The sequence below is a fragment of the Ischnura elegans genome, chromosome 10 (genome assembly GCF_921293095.1).
Source record: "Ischnura elegans chromosome 10, ioIscEleg1.1, whole genome shotgun sequence".
NCBI lineage: Eukaryota > Metazoa > Arthropoda > Insecta > Odonata > Coenagrionidae > Ischnura > Ischnura elegans.
The window spans coordinates 85,680,064-85,703,451 of record NC_060255.1 but is presented as its reverse complement, the minus strand read 5'-3'; positions in this window follow the sequence as shown (position 1 = coordinate 85,703,451).

Below are 23,388 nucleotides of genomic sequence, written 5' to 3'. Positions count from 1 at the left end.
ACCTTTCCTCTAATGCCAAAAAATGTTTGACTTGTGGATTCCTAGGTTTTTAATAAAATGGTTATGGCAAGACATTAAGATATGAGGAAAAAAATGTGTGAATCGAGCATTTCAACTGGGGTAAAAATTATTCCTGAAAACATATCAAAGCCAACGGTTACAGGTCATAAAAATAACACAGTATGGATGTAATGAAATTGAATAATCCTGCTTTTTCTGAAAAAAATAGATAAAAATATAAATATGTTGCGAGATGAGGTGCAGGCCATGGTTAATCCCCGAATAAGGAGCCTTATTGCAAACTCGTTTTGACGATAATAATATACTTTGAAAAAGAATGAAAAACCGAAAGAACGAATAAAGGAACGGAAATATAGCAGTTAATCAAAGCTTATCGACCGAATCTTGAAAAATAACTGAATTTCACCACCTCATACCTATTTGATACTTAAACCATCGACAAACTTTCAATTGTATGATAAAAATAATGAACTAATTTTAGAAGCGAAACTTAAAATGAATCGGATCACATTAGCGAATTCATCAACCAAAATTTAAAACTAAAATTTGAAACTCTCACTGCTCCAAATTATCCTACGCAAAAAAATCTATCGTATGTGAAGCCACCTAAATCGTTAGTAAACTTTCCTAAAAATAAAGAACTACTCGAAGAATCGGAACATTTAAATGAACCGAATCACATAAGCCAATTCATCAAAATGAGTCAAAATTTAAAACTAAAATTTGGAACACTCACGGCGTAAAAGTTTCCTTCTTCAAAAAGTCTACCACATGTAAACCTACCTAAACGGTTTTCACCTTTTCCAAAAATTAAAGAAACTGTTAAAAAATCTTCACGGGTTTGGCACTTTTAATGAAAGAACTACTCGAAGAGTCGAAACATTTCAATGAGCCAGATCAGATGGTCCGATTCATAAAACATGAATCCAATAACGATAACATCGATGTATCGAAGAGGAACAGTGGTCTTAAGCAGCGTTACCCGGTGCCAAACCCGAGAAGATTTTATTAAATGCATTCGCCGGGAAAGCCTACGATCTTTCTTTACAAAGAACTATACGAGGAGTCGAAACAAAAAATTAACCAAGTCACATCATTTATAAAAAGAACTTACTTGAAGAATCGAAACATCACTATGAATCGAACCAAATGATCCGACTCATGAAAATGGATCAAAATAAGATAACATCTTTATTTTTCAAACTCAAAAAGATGCCAATCATCATCAATATTATACGCCGGGAAACCTTAAGATCTTTTAATGAAGAAATAGTTGAAAAATCGAAGCATTCGCACTCTAATGAACCAGATCACATGAACCGATTCATCAAAATGAGTCAGAATCCCCACCCCTCAGTCCTCGCCCACGGACTGCGTTTCCCGCCTTTACCGCCCCACCCTCCTTTCTCCTCCCCACCCACCCCCTCCGCAAACATGGCCCATCCCTTTGGCCTATTCTCTCCCGTCTTATCCCAACCTTCGCGCTTCTCACTCCACGCCTCTCATTAGCCGTCAAAATCCTCCCTTAACGCCGCCAACCCCTCCCTCCCACTGCTTCATTCCACGTTCCGTCGCCTTTCATTCAACTACGTTATTATGCATTCAACTATAGGCCGCCGTCCTTCGAAAAGGGCCTCACGAGGAAGAGAAGGGCGGGTCATTCGACTGTTTTTCACCCCTTCTCCCCGAACCACGATGAAAACAAAAACAAAATAGAATGAAAAAAAGGAGAAAATTCCCGCTTTCGTTTTCACGCCTCATACGCATGAATATTTACATATTTTTCTCGACGCCATATCACTTTTCGGGTTGCCGCTTGCTATCTCGAGAATAGAATATATCCTATTAACGAAGTTATAAAACATATATGGTAATTAAAATAATCTTAGAGCATAGGTCAGGGTAACCTTTAAAATTATAGTTTTGAAAAACTTATAAAAAAGCTTATAAATTAAAAATAATGAGTATTGAGTTCATGGTGAAGAAATCGATTAAAAATAAAAAACCTTATAAAGTTAAACTAATATAAATCGAGTTCGTGATGAAAAAAATTATAAAAATATATGATTAAATTCTACCGTTTAAGGTAGGTCTCTACGGAGTACTGAAAAAGCATTCTGGCAGCCTTACATTCCATCATTTACATGCCTCTTTATTAAACAGAAAAGCCTATCTCTATCATTCTATTTTTTTAAATCCTATTCTCTTCCTTCGGAAAGGGCCTCTGACGAATAGAAGGGCAGGTTATTCGACTGTTTTTCTCCCCTTTTCCGGCCCGGCACTAATCATGATGAAAACAGAAACAAAATTTAATAAAAAAGTGAAAAATCCCCGCTTTCATTTTCACGACTCGTACGTATGAATTTTTGCATATTTTTCTCGACGGCATGCCATATCAGTTTGCGGGTTGTAGTCTCGTAAACAGAATATAGAATATTAACGAAGGATTAAAAAATATTATTGTAGTGTATCCGAACACGAAAGATGGGTAAGAAACCGCCGCTCGAGGACCCAACACTAAACGTGTATTCTCCGTCCGCTATACAAAACACCGGGTCAGATCGTCCGCTGTGATGAGTCACGAATCGCACTTCACTCCGAAAAATGATCACGTAAAGGTAAGCGTAATTTGTAATTTTTTATTACAGTTTTCATAATTACGTGTTATTTTGTTAAACAAAGCTTCTAAACACGACAAAGTTATGTCAATTAATTATGTAACATATTGGATTTAATTATTCTTCTGCTCCATAAATAACTATTAGACACAATATTTATGTAAATAATGAACTTATTACTCTCAAATTATACACGCCGTTGTTATCTCTTTGACTGATTCATCTTGTCCTGTAACTAATCAACAACTCTTGACCCTTGGCAACCCTTTTGCTTATTCCTTTTAATTTAAATTAGCAATTGGTTTATTCATTAACTTCAACATAACACTTAGGTTGACAAAAAAAAACAAAATACATAGCGTTGCAACCACTCCACCGTACGGCATTTTGAGCTGTGGCTCCCATAGCCCCTTTCGTGAAGAGCAAGCTAATGCCGACTCCGAGTTTCTCTCCACTATTCCTTACCTACCCTTCCCTCATGGCGCAAATGACCTCAGTTCATCTTCATCTACATAATACCCTGTTAGCCACCTCTAGGGTGCTTGGCAGGGGGTGATCAATCATCAGCATGCAATGGGATTCCCCAATATACACCCCAAGGTTAAAGAGTAGATATAAACAGAGGGGACATTAGGTGGCTTTACCATAGGTTTCTCTGTAATGAAAAATGCGCACGGCGGCCATATTGAAAATAAGTAAAATTATGCTGTAAATTCAAACCAAATAGTGCTAACGACTTACCATCCACCGAAAAAAGAGGGTTTAACATTCAAAGTAGCCTAATTTTTTCTTTACTAATAAAGGCAGAGCTAGGAACGCCAAATCGCTCGTACAAATCCGGCAGTTACTATGTAAATAACTGACAGTCTTGTTTTCTAAATCCGACCGACGACATCGAATCACCCATTCCTTGGACCTGCGCCAACACCACAAGTTCTTATTTAACCTTTTCGACAATTTCATTTCACATGCAAAATAATACTCGAATATTAGTTTAGCTTCTTCGATCAGTAATGTAACTCAGAAAATATATTAAATTACTTACCTCACAGGGTCTTTTGGGAAACTGAAGAGACTCAACTTTGCTTCCGTCTTGCCCGCATTGTTTTTGCAGTTAATGGCTGAACGCCAAGCAAAACCTTTTCTTCTCGTCTTATTTTCCACTTACTTCATTTTCCACGTTTCTTTAAAACACTAGCACAGTACGTGAAAGCATTGAAGAGTGGAGGAATAAAAAAAATGTGTGCGACTACACTGCACGCCAAGCGCGAATGACAGCAACAATAGCAACCAAATAGCAACTCAAGCCACGTATCCTTATTTAGAACATGGTGAAATGCGCAATGAGCTGATTACCGCCTTCAGCCGTTTCGTCCTCTCTGTATATCCCTACTCTGTGCCATGGTCAAGAGAACGTTATGCATACTAATAAATTATACTACCACATTCATGCAAAGGCAAAACTTTCCAACTACTTATTAAGTCAATCTTACGACAAAGCTAGAAAAGCAGTTGTCGGTCGCCTCCTCCTAATTTCTACCTTATCATAGGGTCGAACCATAAACAACAATGACGTAAGACATCAGCTGACTGATCAATCAACAGGTTATTAAAATCATTTCAAGCGTTTTCATTCAACAAATGAATGTCAATTGTGCATTAAATTGTACATCTGCATGAATAAATCTAAGGTTTCCCACGGGGTAAAACAAGACTAACTATTATGCAAGTTGAGGAGAATTTTATTATCCAACGAAGTTAACACATCTAGCGAACGCCAGCATGCTACGGTGGAACACATTATAAAGATAAAATAAGAGAGATATACTGTAGAACAGATTTAGAGTGATGTTCTCCCGCGATAGACAAGACTTTAACGAAAGTGTTGGGACATAAAAATAGGTTAGTTTACTGTTAGGGTAGCTCACTCACTTGTGTACTTCTTAATGCATGTTTCTGAATTTTCCTAGTCTTTCCAAAAGAATGTTTTGCATGTTCTAGCTTCATAGGCAGATTGGCTTCATAAGTGGAATATAGTAGCTTATCTGTCATATGTACTCGTGTGGTGTGCATATTGGTATCCTCTTGGATGCTGATTATTGATCACCTCCTGCCAAACACCCTAGAGGTGTCTTGCAGGGTTTTATATACATGCAGATGTATTGTTTTGGGTACATAGTCCTAACGTTTCAACGGCTAAGTCTGTCATTGTCTCCAGGGGTATAATCGGGTGTGCATAACTTCGTTCGAAAAGGGTGTGGATCAGACAATATCGAAGAAAATATCGGAAAATGGGACTGTTTTATTTCCTTCCATGTTTTCCTGTACGCGATGAGAAAAAGCAAAGCACAAAAGAGAGAGAGATATCATGATTTTCGTTTTCACGGCTCACATTCATGAATTTTATAATATTAATATTCATACTCATAGTTCAGAAACATAACTTCTCCGTTTGCTACAAGGTTTATCATAAAAACGTATTGTTCATGAATCAAGAAATTCAAATGGCATCTAAATTTACCGTCATTCATGAGATATAACCCATATAACACAGTGAAAGGAAAAATTTTGGCAAGAAGTAATATAACATCCCAGAAATAAGTATCCATTAATACGCTACCTAAATAATGCATTTACCATAGAACGTGCTTAAAAAAGTGATTTGAGGAAAATAATATCGGATAACCTGTTTTTTTCCCTTCTACGACCTCCTATCCATGATGAAAGACAATAGCATGAAAAATGGGAAAAATTTCCCGTATTTTATTTTTGGGGCTCGTCAACTACACAAAACTCAATATGTTATTTTTGAAACAATCACTGGAAAGACAAGTGGTTTTTTTATAAGTTATGTAAAGCTTATTTTCATGAAATTGCGATTAAATTTCATATAGTCGCCACTCCGATAGAATAACCCATGCCTCACTATGAAATGAATAATCAGTTAATCAAGATCCTATGCATCAATTTTCCTTACTAAACTACGCTGATTATGCATGAAACTATTGGTCACCCTTCGTAAAAGCATTCTGAAAAGAGAAATGTGACAGAGAGAGTTTACTTTCCTTCGTAGAAAAGTGTAAATAACTTGAAGGAAAACGGCAAGGAACTATTGCCTCTTTTCAATATCTCTACAGCCAATATTTTTAAATAAAAAAATATATATACAGTCCCACTCATATATTTTCCCTTTGTGTTTTATTTCTCGAGTAATTTCGCGCATCTCACGCAATCAGGCACTGAAAATTTCTTCTAAATTTTCTGCAATTAATTTGTAGTAGTCGCTTTCTACAGTCTCAAACCAAAATACTTAAGACAAAATAAAACACAACTTCTCTCTTTCTTTGGATATCACGGGAACATATTCATAGATGACAAATTCAAGTATTATGCATTACTTTCTTTAAACATTCGACCGGTTAATTCTCACCTAATTCCAATTAAATATGAATTGAAACTTTTGGGCCTCTAAAAAAATGAGAGGGAGCACTATGTCAGGAGACATTATGGCGCAAATGGGAGCAAGCGAAGTGCCTCATTTCGGCTCACGAAATTGCAAACGAGAGGGTCCAAGGGGCGGGAACACAATATCCACCGGCCATCTCAAAGAACATGCTTCCTGCATTACAGCTCACCCGCCAGGCGACATTAACTAGCTGACCCTGGGGGCAAAAAGTTTAGACCACTCCCCGACGGCGAGTCACCTCTCTGGTCTATGCAAAAAAGCTCTTGGATATCAAAATTTACATCTAAATATAAGTTTAAATTTGGAAGGTCAGTAATTTTAAAAATAGTTTATTAATTAATCAGAAATGATTATTCGGTTCTCCACAGGATAATTGGCTGCATGTCTCTCGAAGTTTCGTAAAATGACTTGTTCTTATCCTCAGGGGATCTTCAGATGATCCATTGAGGATGAAGACCGAGTCGCTCTTCAAGAACGTCGGGAGGGATGCAGCCAATTATCCGGTGGAGAGCCCGAGAATCCTTCCTGCAACTGAATCACCGAGAAATTAAGATCTTTATCAAAGAATTAATCAGTCACCCAAATACCAACTTAGCAATTCGCTGAACAAAAATTTTGTCGAATGCATGAGTTAGATTTGCAACTTCCAATTTCATAAAGACAACATCCCAAAAAAGTGTTTCAATCCTAATGGAGATTTTTATGCCATTACCTACAAGCATGAGATATGATTCATTGGTAGTATTCAAGCATATGATATGATTCATTCAGTAGTGGGCAGTTCTACTCCCTGGGCAGCCTCATGCTTATAAGGTTTTTGCTTTGGGTTCCCGAGGACATTACATGGGATATGAACGTTGACCGTTTGTTTGAAAGACGCTCTCTCCTCTTGACCACCATGCTTCCCATGAAGCTAAGATATAAATTGTTTAACACCATTGGGTAAGGCACGATAAGAGTACATTTTTGAATTGTTTTTATATACGGTATGCGCTCTGTCGTCAGTCCTCATAGAACTAGCTGAACTATTTATCTCAAATAGCAGAAACTAGGAAGACAATAAACATTTATACGGTGATTACTTAGGTTTAACTCAACGTGTCATCAGGTTCACTTTAATTACTATAAATCGTTATCGCCATCATAAGCCAAAAATTATTAGATTTTTTGACGCAGCTCTTCACTCCGCTACTCTATCCACTAACCTTTTCATAGCCTCCTTATTTTTTCTCTTTTACATCTTTTACAACCTGTCCAACGTAACTCATTCTAGTCCGTCCCTTGTCCTTCTTCCCTTCTGCCTGTACTTCAGCGACTGCTTATAATTATTAAAAATATATACATCACAGCATACAAATAACTCAATGCTGACTGCGGCTAAAATAGCCGAATAGTTATCATTGTCTCCTTCATCGCTCATTCAATATTTCTTTTTTTTCTTTCCCTTGACCTCAAAATTTTGACGCCGATTAGTTTCTAGTCCTTCTTCAGTGTTATGAATGAATATTATTACATTAATTTGATACATAAAGGCATGATATTTTATTAAAAATGCTTATCACAATAATAAAATAAAAAGAAATCAATTATACATTAATAAAAGTAGAAGTTATATAATATTCCGAAAATTTGGCCAAAAGTAGTGCATATCATTCTTAAATAGCTACACTCCGATTCGGTAATCAACGTCAACATTTCTTACTCGATTCTATTTCATAACTTATCACACGATATTCAGTAGCAAGCATCAATCCTTTCATTTATATATCAGAGCCAGACTCTATTTTATTTTTCCCAGGAACCTAGCAGTATCAATGATTCACCAGGTCCCTCAATTTCCCCAGAGGTACACTACAGATCACCATAAAGAAATTATTTATTTATTCTACCTAAAATAGAATCGGGGAAAGGCTTTTTCAACGCTAGAACGAGTAATGCTTGCATTCATAAATCCTTTTCTTCGTTTCCGATTGCACATCGACTCCCAGTCCAACGTTATGTGCATGAACGCGGCTCAATACATACTCCCAGAATTCAATTCAAAACTGACCAAAACCGTATGTAGGCCGATTGGGCTCCAGTAATTTCCACCAACTCTACCGTCCGGTGACTTCATGCAGGAATTTTTTCACGCTGCCTTGAATTATTCATTGGAAAGGAACTGATGAATGGAATTTCGTATGATTGGTCTCTTTCAGTGATTAGCTTTTCACCTCAGCTTTAAAACAAAAATTAGACGGAAAATTACCATCGACTGATCTTTTGAGACTTCTAGACACTTGCCCAGCTCAAACTAAGCATTGCCACGAATATCAATGCATGCGAGAGTTATATTTGGCTTTTCATGCCAAAGCCTGGCTTTTCATGAACGTGATAGGTAATCGAGAGGTATGAAATAATACCCTGTATAACAAAAAGATAAATATAATATGTTATGTTGCACTTCCTAAACTCTAAGCCAATTACCAAAAGGTACAAACACCTAAGAACAATGTAGAATTTTAGTTTTTCCAGGCGTTTAGAAATTTTCTTTGCATAGAAAATACCGTAAATAGTATACCCCTGAAGACGATGGCAGCCTCAGCTGTTGAAACACTGGGATAACTTGTCCAATACCTCATCCGGTGGGAAACCCGAGAAAGTTTCCATCAACCTGAGAATTAGTCATTTGCGCTAAAATGCTGCGTGACCTATGATGAGCTATGTCCTTAACAAATTAAACGTGTGAGTAAACCGTTAAAAAGTCAAAAAAAAGGCTTACGGGAATTTAAAATAAATGATTTCATTTAATTTACAAAATATATATGGCTGCGTCCACTAAATTGCCGAACTATTGCAGCGGTGTAGTACTTGTTTAATAGGTACTTCCTATAAATAAATGGAGGTAAGGTTTTTGGGGGAGGGTAAAGACCCATAACTGTCTGAAAGAAAAATGGAGTTAAGGGAGTGTTACCTTAGAGAATGACAGACTAAGTATCAAAATCAGTTGCGTTCACTAAACACTGAGCGAGAAATCAATGGGTCACGATTACTCCCACTGATTGAGGAAATTTAGCTTTATTCATATCGAGAGCATAAGTGGTCCACTAGATATAATTATCTCACTTGAACGGTGTCCAAATAGCTTTGACTCTTAAGTGAACGAAAATTCCTTGATGTCATTTAAGAACATGGTTAACGCTTTCTTTCGCCCATATAATCAATGGTTCTGGCCTTTGCTTCTTTCCTTGTTCTCTCGATAGACATGAAATGGAGATCTCTCGACTATCTCCTCCTTGCGTAAATAAGGAGTTCTCCGACATGTCTATTTTCGGCACAGGGACTTCCTTCTTGGAATATACACTCCAAGAAACCGATCCTCCTTCAATCTTAACTGACAGACTTAGACAGCCCTACAAAAACAAAACATGGAACATATGACTTCTTCACCTCTCTTTCCTTCCCATGACCTTCCAACGATCGAACTCGCTTTTCGAAGCTCATGCCACAAATAATACAAGGGACAATACTCAAGTTGGGCGCTAAATGTGGTGTCATCTGCAGTAAATTTCATTGGGTTTGAGAAAGTCACCACTGGCGATGCTTACGGCTAAGTGATCCGAATTTTTAAAGGAAAGGAAGTATAATGAATGCAATTGACCGAAAGGCAAAACAAGAGGATGTAATACATCTAGGTTTCATGGCACAAAACATAATTTTCTGAGCAATGCGAAAGTATGATATGAGTTATTATTTTATTATTGAAAACTTCGACTTTCCTTCAGAGCTAAGATAAGATAGATAATCAATTTATGGTTTTCAGAATTTCTACAATGCAATATATTATCCCATTGCACAGCATGAAAAATTAACAGAATTATGGATTTTTCCACGTATCGCTCTAAATTCAAAGCACCTGGAAATATTTAAACACCTTCCTCAGGTGATTTTAATCTTTTATTCAATTCTATCATCAATAACCTTCGATTGAATTCAATTTGAATAAGTCAAGGATGCAAGAGTGTTTGTAAGCAATACAATGTTTAGATTCCGCATGGCTCCACTTTACATTATATGCAAAGGTGTGACGTTTGTTTAAAATATATTTACATATCATTATACGCTACGTATAGTTTAATGCTATGTGTATTAAATGAAAGGTATAACTGAGCCAACTAGGAAAACGTAGATGCCATTTTCTTCTCTTGAAAATATTCCTTCAAAACAAAAGCTCCACCTTCGCTTTAAAACAGGTTTCTGCCTCCATTTAACGAGAGACTTTTCTCCACGAGGTGATTCCCATCCTATTGGCCCATCTTGGGGTATTTTATCTCTTCATTCCTCCCCATTCTCTTTTACAAGTCCGGCCGACAAAAGGAGGCGCGCGTGGAAGCACATCTGCCGCAAGATAAGGTGATCCACGAGCAAACACAAAAGGGGAAAGGAATTTGGGGAAAACACAGTGTACGCAACGTATAGAACGCGATGGGGAAAGAAAGAATAACATTTGCATGCTGGAGCAGTGAGGCACAACAGATAACGATACTAGCTATAGGAGATACGTTTAGGAAAAATGTCTTCCTAAAGAAAGATATCCACGGAGATTTCCCATTCCTAAGTATGAAATCGGTTGCCCATGATTATTGATACCAATGATACATAATAATGGTAAATTAAGGAGTAATATTTAAGATATTTACCGCTCATACTCAGTCTGATATCTATAAACAATTCTAGGGATGGTTTCGTAAAACAAGGTCCAATTTTTCACGGAATTGATTTTTAAAAAGATATCTACCTCAAGTTCAACTGATGTTATCTCTTCCACTAATTTCGCATAAAAACAGGGAACGGAATGCAGCAAAGGGTTAATCTGTATTGATAGACTATATTGGAAAACTGCGACCCTCATTTCTCCCTATCTCACATTTTTGTAAAAAAAAACACGTGATTACTGAGCGAAAGACGAAGGTTTCATTGCCTTACCCAAATTTCATGAATTACGTACTTTATTCTGCGTAAAAATCCACATCTAATTGAGAACTTAGGGAAGTGATACATCGTAAATGGGCGTGGTCTGACGGAAGGGTTCATAGAAAGTGAAATGATTACGAGTCCTTTATTCACAAAGCCCCTGAATCTAAACTGCAGTCGACAAGATGTGACGAATACGGTTCACATCTCCAACAGTGCCTCAGTTAAAAGTCATCGTCTCCTGTGCCACAGTTTGTATTCCAGAAGCGAAAATTTTTTTCATTTCCGTCTAAAATTAGGTTCTAACAGATGATTTGCGTTACACGGATGTTTGAAGAATTTGTCTGGTAGCCGCTGGAGACTTGAGGGTGCACGTCAGGCTTAGATTGCTTGAACAATTTAGAATAGATATCTCTAGGAACGACACGGAAAGTATCACATTAGAACCTCAATATATTTCCAGATTCGGCATAAATGGAAAATTAAGAGCGATATTTTGCCGAAAGGATATGTATGGGAATTCTTTTTTACCCTGAACAATAAAGGCCTTTAATAAATGCAAGGCGCTAGAGAATGAGCATTTCATTTTTAATTGCAAATGGCTTTGTCCTTACACCTCCCATCACACGCACATTGAGGCAGATTGCGGAGTATTATGTAGATGTCCATTAATTGGAGATGTGTAATTAAGACATCTCAGCGCCAATCTAGGTCAATTACAATGATAACATAGCTAATTTCGTTTAACTGCTCAACTAATCTAAGGAAATAGACACTTACGGGAAGAACCTCATGATAAAAGTTTTGTGAAACTTTGTATGTTGGAGATGCAAGACCGCTTACTTCCTAAATAAGAAATCGGCTTCAAACTATGGAGAGGAAAGCTCTAAGGAAGATTACTGGCACGATATTATTTGATAGACGAAAGAGTGAATTGATTAGAGAGAGAGCAGCACGTAAGATATTAATCAGTGGTTTTGTGGAGGGAAGATGTAATGGAATGTACAGAATTAATTAACAATGGAAATTGGAGAGATACTACTCTCCGTAGAGGAAAAAAAGTACGGTTCGGCCAGGGAAAAGATGACAGGACAATCTGGATGTGAGAAGAGGGAAATGCACTAGAGAAAACAGTAGCAAGACAGATAAAAAGTTGAAGAAGGAGAGGATTACATAACTACCCAAAAGTTGAGCTCATAAAGCATTGGATTCCCAAACCATATTGCAATGTTGTACAACAGCCACCCTTTGCGGTAGAATGACATCTCAGTCATAGGAATTTCTATTTTAATTAAATAACAAGACCATTTTAGAGAAAGAATGGAACAGATGAAATTGTGACTTACAATCTACCCCGGTGCCGATGGTCTTCAGGAATGAAACGCGCAAACAGTAATAGGGAAATATGAATTAAATTTATGAGCAGGGTCCATATTATTTAAAAAATAGGGGATACTTTAACCAAGAAAGTTAGAAAAGGTGTTAAGAAAACAAAAGTTAGCAAAAAAATTGTAAAACCTGATGGTAATATTTTAAGCCTAGTGAAAGCGTCAGGAAATTACCTTTAAACTAATTATTAAACGATTCACTAAATTGAAAAGTTTCAAACAGGCAAAAATTTCAACTTACTTAAAAATATTCCACTATAAAACTATTTTTTTATTCCTTACAGATGCAAAGTAAATATAGCTTTCGAGATACCATTAAAACATGTTCAAATGCTACATTTAGGTATTGCGTTACCAGAAAATTGAAATAAGTTGAAATGGTAGTATAAAATTCGCCAAATACCTAAGTGATAAGAATACCGGTGCCTAGCAGAAGGACTCAACGGAAAAACAATCAATCATCCATCCCATCTTTGAGAGCCGTAGTAATTCATTAATCCAGATATGATAAGGAGATTCAAAGGTAATAAATAAAAGCGAACAAACTATGTATAATCCACCAATTTATTTTTGTGGTACTACTAGGTTCGACGCAGCGGCGTCATCATCAGGTACAAAGGCTACAAAGAAACAAACATCCTTACATATCATGTGGTATCGGGAGGAAGAAGGTAGGTGGAAGGGGTGGCTGGGAAATCTGAGGTGTGTGATTGGGCGTTGTGGGAGGGTGGTGAGAGTTGGAGAGGGGCGGGGTGTGGAAGATCGTTGGTCGGGAGTAACGGAAGGTTGTTGGTGACTAAGGTAATGACGGGGGTGTCCGTAGGAGTGGGGGAATGGGAAGGATTATACTATACCATATTAACACTAGCGGAAAATAATCACGGTTTTGTTGAGGAATGGCAATATAAATAGTAAAATATTTATTTTATTACGCTAATTGTGAATAAATTAATAAAATATCAAATATTCTTGGATGCGTTTAGAGTCTGCAATAATTTGACTTTTAACCGGATCGATCTTAAAACATCGATAAGTTTAAGTTTGGATAGTAAGAAAGATTGATGTATAAATAGAACTTTCAACACAGAAGTGATACTCGCATATTCAGATAAAGAAACAAATCAGAAAATAATTCACAAAGCAGTCACCGAGATATTGAAAGAAGTTATAGGGCAAACAATCATAACCGTATGAATAAAACTTGGCGATCTACGTAATGTGACACAGATAAAACTTCAAGCACCGTCTCCTGATTTCCACGGATATGAAGTAAGAAAACTAAAAGGGTTCGCATTAAAAATGTAGTGGTATGTAGAGTTTCGGAAGAAGTCTTGATTGATATTTGAAACACAAAACTTTAGGTAAATTCTGCTCGACGTAATTCAATTAAGCAGAAAATACTTAACCGATAATGAATACTACATTCATAAGTTAAAAGCAATTAGTATCATATCGCTAGACTACTATCAGGCGAATTTTCCTAACGTACTTCTACTTCATTTTAAGATTATTGGCAATTCTCGGCAATGAATGTTAACCAAAAACATATACATCTCAGAAGAAGATTGATAACTGTTTTTTCACAGCCATAGATGGATTCCATTGTCAAGAAAATAATATAAATTTAGCCAAGGATCCTAAAATTAAAACTTAAATAGTTCTTGGAGTATAGGTCCAATGTATATGATGCAAAAAAGTTATGGCCATCGTTTCAGCTTATTTTAAACTATCATCAGGGCTTAGCTTTGCATATAGATATTTATTAATACATAAAAAAAATACATATCCAAAATAAGAAAAATAAATTCTATAATATAAATAAACTGAAACGTTGCCTACAATTGTTTTGCATCATATACATTGGACTTATACTCCAAGAACTATTTAACCATTAAAATTAAAACTTGATTAAGTTTTCCGAAATCGCAGCTTAACAAAATACCAAAATTAGCATACATACACCAGTGATGATTTACTTGATTTAAATCAAATTTTATTTATATTTTTAATTCTAAGCGTTACACCACTATATTTTACCGAGATTTATTTGAATTTGAATTGTTCAAAGGATATATTCCGAATGCTTAAATGTCCTTTTTCACAAATGCAGGTAAAATATTTTACGACTTCCTCAAAACAATCTTTTAGAATACGTGCCCAATATTCTACTTTCGTAAGCAAATACATTTAGAAGGCTTACGATTCGAGAACTCATAAATACTCGAAAAGATAAACGGAGCTTCAAAAATAGTTCCTTAAAATTAAGGCTTATCCGCTCATAATACCACTCATAATTATATATTTCTCTTTAAAAAAACGAAAAAACTGAGTTTATTACAACGACATATAAATCAACTGTTATTAAAAACTGCTTGACACTTTGAGATTTTATGTAATTTCGTTCTTTTACATCTCATTATTTAATTGAAGCTTTACCATGAGAAAAATATGAATAACACATCAGTATATCAATTATGTATGACTCTAAATCTTACCAGAAAGGGTTTACCGATATTCTACACCTTTGAAAAGGTAACATAAAAGATAATAAATGAGAGAAAATGATAACAGATACAATTTTTAAGTATATCACACTTCTATGTCTACCTAAATATGTTGACGCAAGTAATGGGTTATGGATAGTTTATGCAAGCAGGTATTTTATCCCCTCGGATTTGAACGTGCTAAAAATATAATTTTTCTCTGAATACTAAGGAATTTGTACTGATTGCGGGACTGTCTCTCACGATAATAATAATCACCTTGAATAACACATGTCCGCATGACTTTGTAGGCAGCAAAACCTGATTCAGTAATTTAAAATTGATACTGTCCTAGTCATCAGTTGACAACCTTCACAAAGAAGTACATTCCAGCAAATGAGTGCGTACGTATTGGACGCGATACATTATTTTCCGCCGTTGAGCCAATTTTTCGTTCAAAACTGCCCATCCTTGAATTAATGATGACGAGAACACGGGGCAGATCGAGGCCGCGATGATCAAAGAAACACGTGTTTTTTATCAACCTTCATTCCACACAGTTATGTGACACGAGGAAATGATGAACGAACGCGTTTTTAAATGCCTGAATAAAGGGACGGAGTGAAGTCATAACCTTTATACTCCATAAAATTTATTAGTCTCGCAAATTTTATCGGATTTTAGGCTGCTGATATACTGAGATGGATATATAATCATAAAATATGTCGAGACGAAACAAATATATGCAATACATTGGGAGGCAATCGAAGAAAAGAATAATTAGGTATCATATTCCAGTTACCATCCTAAACAAAAATAGTTTCAAAAACAGTCAGAGATGTTTTTTTTTCCTAATACGAATCACAGAGAATTTACATCGCACGAAAATGACGGAACAATTACTATATTTATGCTGAAGTTGCTGTTAATGATGCTATAATGGTAATTTTGACGTGATGAAGAGTCTCTATAACGCACTTTTGAAAGCTTTCTGAGCATCATAGAAACCATAGAACCACGAATGACAAAAAATAAGAGAACAGAGAAAAAGAATGGAGTAAGACATCTGAAATGCATTAAAATGCACACATACTAAAATTAGATAAATTTTAATGATTTAAATAAGTTGCAAAATTAGAAAATAAATCAGCTTACGTTGAAAATATAAATCTACTGCAGTACAGAATTTTATGATACGAATAATATATAATATTTTTAAAAATCATAATATAATATTTATTATATCATAAGCTGAGAATGTGACGAAAGCAATTGAGGAATAAATAGCCAAGTTTTTAGATATACTGAGCTTCTGAAATTTGAGTGTGTCGTCGAAATATAAATATAGGTTACACTAGAAGTAGTTTAAATAAAATGAATAAATATCCATGGAATGAAAAAATATTATTCTTTGTTATCAGTTTTCAGCCTTCACCGTCAGGTTTGAAACAAATCCATTGAAAACAAACTATAAGTTTTCCATATCAATTACAATTGCGGTGTCATAATGAAAAAAAAGTTTTCGCGTAAAAGATAATATGACGCAAAAAAGTATTTAGCAGAAGTAAGGGAAACAGCTTCAAGTATAATTTAAGAATAGGACGACAGCAATTGAGCAATAAATTGCAAAGCTTCTTAGCTTTGGTTTTATCACTATAAATTAACGAGCTATTATTAAAATAATTTCCATAAACGCATATGGAATGAAAAAAAAACTTTTCTTGATCATCAATTACAGCTTTGAACAAACGCCATCGGAAATAAACAATAAGTTCTCCTTATCAATTACAACTAAGGCGGTGTTCTAATGAAAACAAGCTTTCGCGTAAAAGATAATAAGACGAAAAAAAGGATTCGGCAGAAGTAAGGAAAAAAAAACTCTGCGGAGTTAATATCGAGGGGCAGGGAATTAGGATGAGAGAGGGAGGGATAAAAATAAATGCGAGGACCAAATGAGCGCTTGAAGGAGAAAAATGGGGAGATTAGGGGATGATGGGAAGGATCAGGAGGGGAAGGAGGAAATAGGACTAGGGGAGGGGAAAAGGGGGCTCATGTGGGATGAGGGGAAGTTTAGAGCAATCAATGAACAAGGGTGGAGGAAAGACAGGACCCAAGATAGGAATGGACTTACTGGGACAGGGCTAGGCAAAATAGAGTCCGCGGAGCACTTGAAATACAAAAGTCCGCCACAAATGTATTTGAAACACAAAATACCGAATCAAATGTATTTGGATTCAAAATAGAAAATAACGCTCCAACTGTATTTAATATACAAAATTTCGCTACAACTGTATTTGAAATAAAAACGCCGCTGCAAATGTATTTGAAACTCAAAATACCGCTCCAAATGCATTTTAAATACAAAAAACCACTCCGAACGTATTTGAAATGCAAAATAACTTTGACTTTAGAATATCAATAAAACTAGAAAATCGTATTTTAATAACCTTGTCTTATAAAAAATTCATTTGTACGGGACTAAGAGATCTAAAAAAATATAACCCACCTTGGCACGTTGTGGATAGCTCCAAACATGAAGACAATGATTCTAACGAAAACGAAATAATTTCTGAAGCATAATGTCACAGAGGTGTTATAATAGCTACTTCAAAAGTATTTACAAATATATTTTTTTATTTATAGGATGGGAAAATACCAAAAATCTGTATTTGAATTACAAAATAGTATAAGATGTACTCAGGTTATGTATTTGAAATGTCAAATGCAAATTAAAAAATGTATTTCAAATACGTATGTTATAATACTTGTGTATGAAATTTGACTATTCTACCCAGCCCTGCATTCGGAGCAGTATCCTCCAAGACTGGGACACCCGTTCCAGCAGTGAATGGAGGGAAAACAAAACGTCTCCTGCGAGACAGGCAAGACTGCTTTGAACTAATCTCCGAAAAATATTTAAGGCTCATACGAATACCAGAGAATCCTGTTATTTGGGAAGCAGGATGTCTAGTGACTTCAGAAGAAAGAAAGAAATAATCAGCAGAAAAGTCTAAGCGAATAGAGCATTTCATCAGAAGATAAACCTGCTTATATCGGGAAACTTAAACATGGGAGTCAAGACACAATTTACAAGAACCAACATTTGGAGTGTGCTTCTATACGGAAGTAAGGAATGGACAATGACTCAGTGGAGAAAACAAGGATAGAGGCCTTCTAAATGCATTGCAACAGAAGAATGATGAAGATCAGATGGATCGAGTCAGTAATGAGGGAGCCCTAAGAAGAGTAGGAGAGAAGAGAAGCTTCATGAAACCCTTAATAAGAAGACGGAACTACCTTATAGGCCATATCTTGAAAAATGATGGCCTGATGAAGACAATAGTCAAGGGACTGGTGTTTGACAAGATCTGAAAAGGAAGACCTCGAACAAAATATTTGGAACAGGTAAAGAAGGATGTCAAAAAGAAGAACTACGTATGTGTGAAAAGATTAGCCGATGGGAGAATTGAGTTGAGAGCTATGTCAAACCAATTTTAGAATTGATGAATTCTACTCTGGTTCCCAACCAGATTCCCAACGTTTCGGAAGACGACTTGTCTGCCATTTTTAAGCCGTGTTACTCAATTAAATTCCAATTTATCACTGAACCAAATCGACAATTCGGTGATTACAACAATAAGGCTCGGGTGTCGTCCGATTGGCTGATGGTTCTTTTGAAGTTCTTCATGGTCTTTCCTTATTTTTTATACAACTGAACTTAGGTCTCCATATATTGCTGAGAAGAAAACCAGTATCACTATGGAATTTTTTTGGGATTTTGGCGGATCGCCATGGCTTCCTTAACTATGCGGTTCCAGTACCGTCATGCGTGGCATAGAATTTTTTCATCTCCCCATCTAATGGCATGGTCTTCATTAATACAGTGTTAATGTCGGCCAATACGACTGCATTGACCTTGTAGAGATAAGAATGTATATATATTATTCACAAGGAAAATTTTAAATCGTTTATCATTCTTAAGATTGTGGACTAGTGATGATGATGATAATGATGGCGAACGCATAGAAAGGAAAACGCAAATTTTCCATCCCTACTCCGTCTCCAAGGGTACGTTAAAGGATGCGAATTTCACCCGATTCGCAGAAAAACGCACAAAAAACATTATCGTGAATGATTCAGGAGTAGGTACCAGAATGAGAGAAGATTTGCAAAAAACCACAGTTTGAGGGAGCGTTTATCAAGTGTAACGAAACTTCTGCACATCAGCACACTATTCGCATGGAACGGAATATTATCCATCTTGGGAAGCGTAAATAATTTGGTAGAAGAGAGGAGGGAGAGAGAGAGAGACAAGATCTTTCGCAGCGTTTCGCCAACACTGCAGTGTTCCACGATTAGGATCCGACGTCAGCACAAAAAAAGGGCTTGGGAATGCACGTTTATTCGAGTATGCAGGCATAGATAAGCTAAGCAAACCGAAATGCGAATAACATTGGAATATAAAAACGGGGATATTTGTAAAAAGGACTTAGACGGAGAAGACAAGCCTTGGTGACAAATTGCCTTTCGCATTTAGAACACCATAGAAATGAAGTAGCACAGAAATAGGACATGGCTGTAAATTTCCATTTTAGGTCAACAAAATGTACAAGTTATGAACATGAAAACGGAAACTAGAATTTCGTTCCTTCCCAAAACAGTAAACGCATTAGTTTACGAAGAAAAAACTTTAAACACCAGATGAACGCAATTTTTTTACAAAAAAGAATTTGGAGCTATTGAACCGTTCACTGCGCATTACCAATAGTACTTGAAGGGGAAAACTAACGGTTTAAAAGCATTATATAGTACGTATTCCAAAAACATAATTGGTATGGTAAAATATAAACTGACGAGATTAAAGTATCACAAGCATAAGAAATATATAGGAGGGAGAAAATGTCACCAAATTTAATTTTTGGCAAATCGATAAATATAGCATTAGAAAAATATTTTAATCACACTGATTATTAAAAGCTAGCCAAAAAGTTAAATGGGATTATTTTTAGTGAATAAACCTACGAGAAATTAAAAGGAATTGGACAAGAAAGATCTTAGAATGTTATAAAATTCTTCCAGGAAATCATTATGGTTAAAACATAATGGTAATGATTTAAACAGATGAGTTTAGGATTTTTATTTGTCGAAATGCATGATTTCATACGTACTTATGCGTTGCTCTCAAGAAAAAACATTCTCAAAAGTTTACATAACTAGTTTGTGCTGCATTTTGTAATATGAAATACATAACGTAATAATAATGGCTCTTTATTCTCATAAGAAAGCTCAAAATATAGCTTAAAGATTAAAAAAGCTACAGCATAAAATAAAGGAACACAAAAGTTGGAATTTTCTATAATGCACGTTTAAATTATAAATACATTATTGAAGTTTGCATTAGCTTATTACGAACACAAAATGCTTATGGAATTAGTAATCAGAACAAAATTAAGGGAAAAAATGTAAAATTACATTTTCAGACTAAGATGTCCGTCTTGAATCACCTTAAGTCATTGGAGCATCCTCCCTGAAAAAAATGATTCGGCTCCTAGAGTGAAAGGCCCGTGATGACGACATGAAGCTCCCTACAATAGCTCCGCGATTAAATCAACAAGAGGTGATCTAGCAAGAGGTCCGGACGATGTCCGCAGGGAAGCGGCTCATTAGAGAAACTTACGCCAGGGTTTTCAATTTCGGCCTTGATGTTTCCCTCTCCTAGGAGTCGAGAGAAAAAAAAACCAGCATCACTAATGCTCGCGTAACTCTATCCAATCTTCATCATCCATCTTTGTCTCTTCCATCGCCGTCAGCTCTTCATCAAGCGACGCCTGGCCTGAAACTTTCGCTCGCTTCAATTATTCCCTTACCCCTCCCATCACCCACCAATATCGCTGCCTTCTTTCTCCCATCATTTCTGTTTCGTTTCTCATTTCTGACTCTTCAGCCTCAGACCCATCTCTTCTCAGTTCCATCCTACAGGCCATAATCGTGGGTTCTTACCAGAAAAAAAGCGATTCCCTTCAGCAACCTTTTCATAGATACTAAAAATTTTGCACTTTAAAGCGAAAGGAGTATTCTTAAATGCTATAAACCCTCTTGGTTTTAGAAATCCTTTTCACCAGATACTACAAAGATTAAACATGAAAACGATACGAATATTGTTTAATGTGTCATACCCCCTTAGTTCTAAAATTGTTTCATTGTGAATAGAAACTTTAAAACAAAAACTTAAAATTATTTTTAAAATATTAATTATTATACAAGACACATTTTGGAGTCAAAATATTATGTTACCAATAATTTGGACAACTCCATACTTGTAAATATGAACGAATATATTCCCAAGTTTTGTGTGCTGATCACTGTACCATTTTTTTAAGTGTTAAGGAACCCCTTTTAGGTTTCTAGCCAATTGAATAACTCCATTGCCACCAACGCTTCGGGTTAAGACTTGGGTACCTTCTTTGTGGAAATGACTTCAATTCGGGGACCGAAATACTGGAAGCCGTGGAGATATTGTCCCAGTAGAAGCAGATCCTGAGCATGATTCGCCGGGAAAGTATCAAGTCGAGTATCAAAAATAAAATGAATGGACTTCAATCACAATAATCTTTCTCCCATCATTTCTGTTTCGTTTCTCGTTGCTGACTATTCAGCCTTGGATCCAGCTCTTCTCAGTTCCATCTCACAGACCATACTCGCGGATTATTATCAGCAAAAAAATAGCGTTCTCCCCCAGCGTCATTTTCTTACGATACTACAAACACTACACATAGAAGCGACACGAACATTCTTAAATGCCACAAGCCCTCTTGGTTTTAACCCATTATAATCCAATGTTGCTTCAAAGTAATAGAAAAAATGTGTACATTTTCAGCTTTGTTAAATAAAGATTAAAATACGTGTTATTTTGTGCTGTAAAGTTTACTGATGAAATATGTAACTGCAAAAATAATTATGATTCAGTAGAAAATTTTCACATTTTTGGCGTGAGAAGTCTTGAAATTTACTTTTTCCCATAATCGGCTGTGGGTTACAAAGAGTTAAGAAATCATTTTCATAAGATATTACAAACATTAAAATAAAAGGAATACGATCATTCTTTAATGCTTCATAACCCGTTGGTTATAAGATAGTTTCGTTGCGCATAGAAACCTTTAAATAAATATTTACGCATAATTTTTTTAGTTTCCATATCATAAATGACACATTTTGAAATCGAAAAAATTATGCTTAAAAATAACTTGGACAACTCCATGCTTATATATATATTTGAACGAATATTTTTCAAGTTTTTTGAATTGACAATAGCGTCTTTTAATGGAAAACTTAAGTGTTAAGGTACTGCCTTCCGGCTTCCAGTCGGGTAAATAATCTCTTGGTCACCAACGTTTAGGCATAAAACTTGAGTACCTTCTTCGGGGAAATTAGTCCGAGTTGAGACCCGAAACGCTGGAGGCCGTGGAGATTTTGACCCAGCAGGAAAACCGAATGAAGTTCTTAACAATCATTCGCTGGAAAAGCATCAAGTCTAGTTTCAGAACTTTATTGAATGGACTTCAATTACAGTAATATTTATCCCCTAATTTCTATTTCGTATCTCATATTCGTTTCTCAATACTTAGTCAGAGACGCAAACTGAAACTTTGGAAGCCATGGATACATTGACCCACCCGGAAACCCAAAAGTAGGTCCTCCGCATCATTTGCCGAAAAAGCACCAGGTCGAGTAAATAACTTAAATGAATGGAATTCAAAAATAGTCATCCTTTTCCCTTCATTACTGGTTCGTTATTCGTTTCTGGCTAAGCCTTGCGCACATCACTGGATTTTCCTTGGTAAAAAATAGACCTGTCATCATCAAATGTCACAGGAATCAAATGTCACAGGAATGAAATGCAAGGCGAATATTGTTTAATGTTATTTTATCTCCTTAATTTTAAGATATTTCCATTATCAATGAAACTTGAAATAAAATCACTAAGTTCAATTATCATATTTCGTAAAAAAATTCTAAATTAATATCATGTTTATTTATTTTGTTTTTATTTATTCTCACACTACCGAAAATAGCAAACATTGGCCTATCATATCAACAATTTACAATTACAAATACGCGTGCATGAACAACCGTGGCCTTGACAGGGGCAACCTACCCAGGCAAAAACTCGAACCCGCCACGAACTCCAGGATTTTACACCGCCGCCACCGAGGCCGGCGGGGAAAATAGAGGCGATTTATAAAGTAATATCCATCGATGTCAAAATTTCAACTAATTTTAATAAATATATGGACAATTCAATGCTCATATTTTTCAACCAAGGCTGAAATTAGGTCTAAAGCAAAAATTATACAAGCTAAAACTTTATACTTGCACATGAATACAATTATTTCTTTGCGGGACTCTTTTTTTCTTTCAAATCGAATTACTGCTGATTGATACTGAATTATTCTCACTAA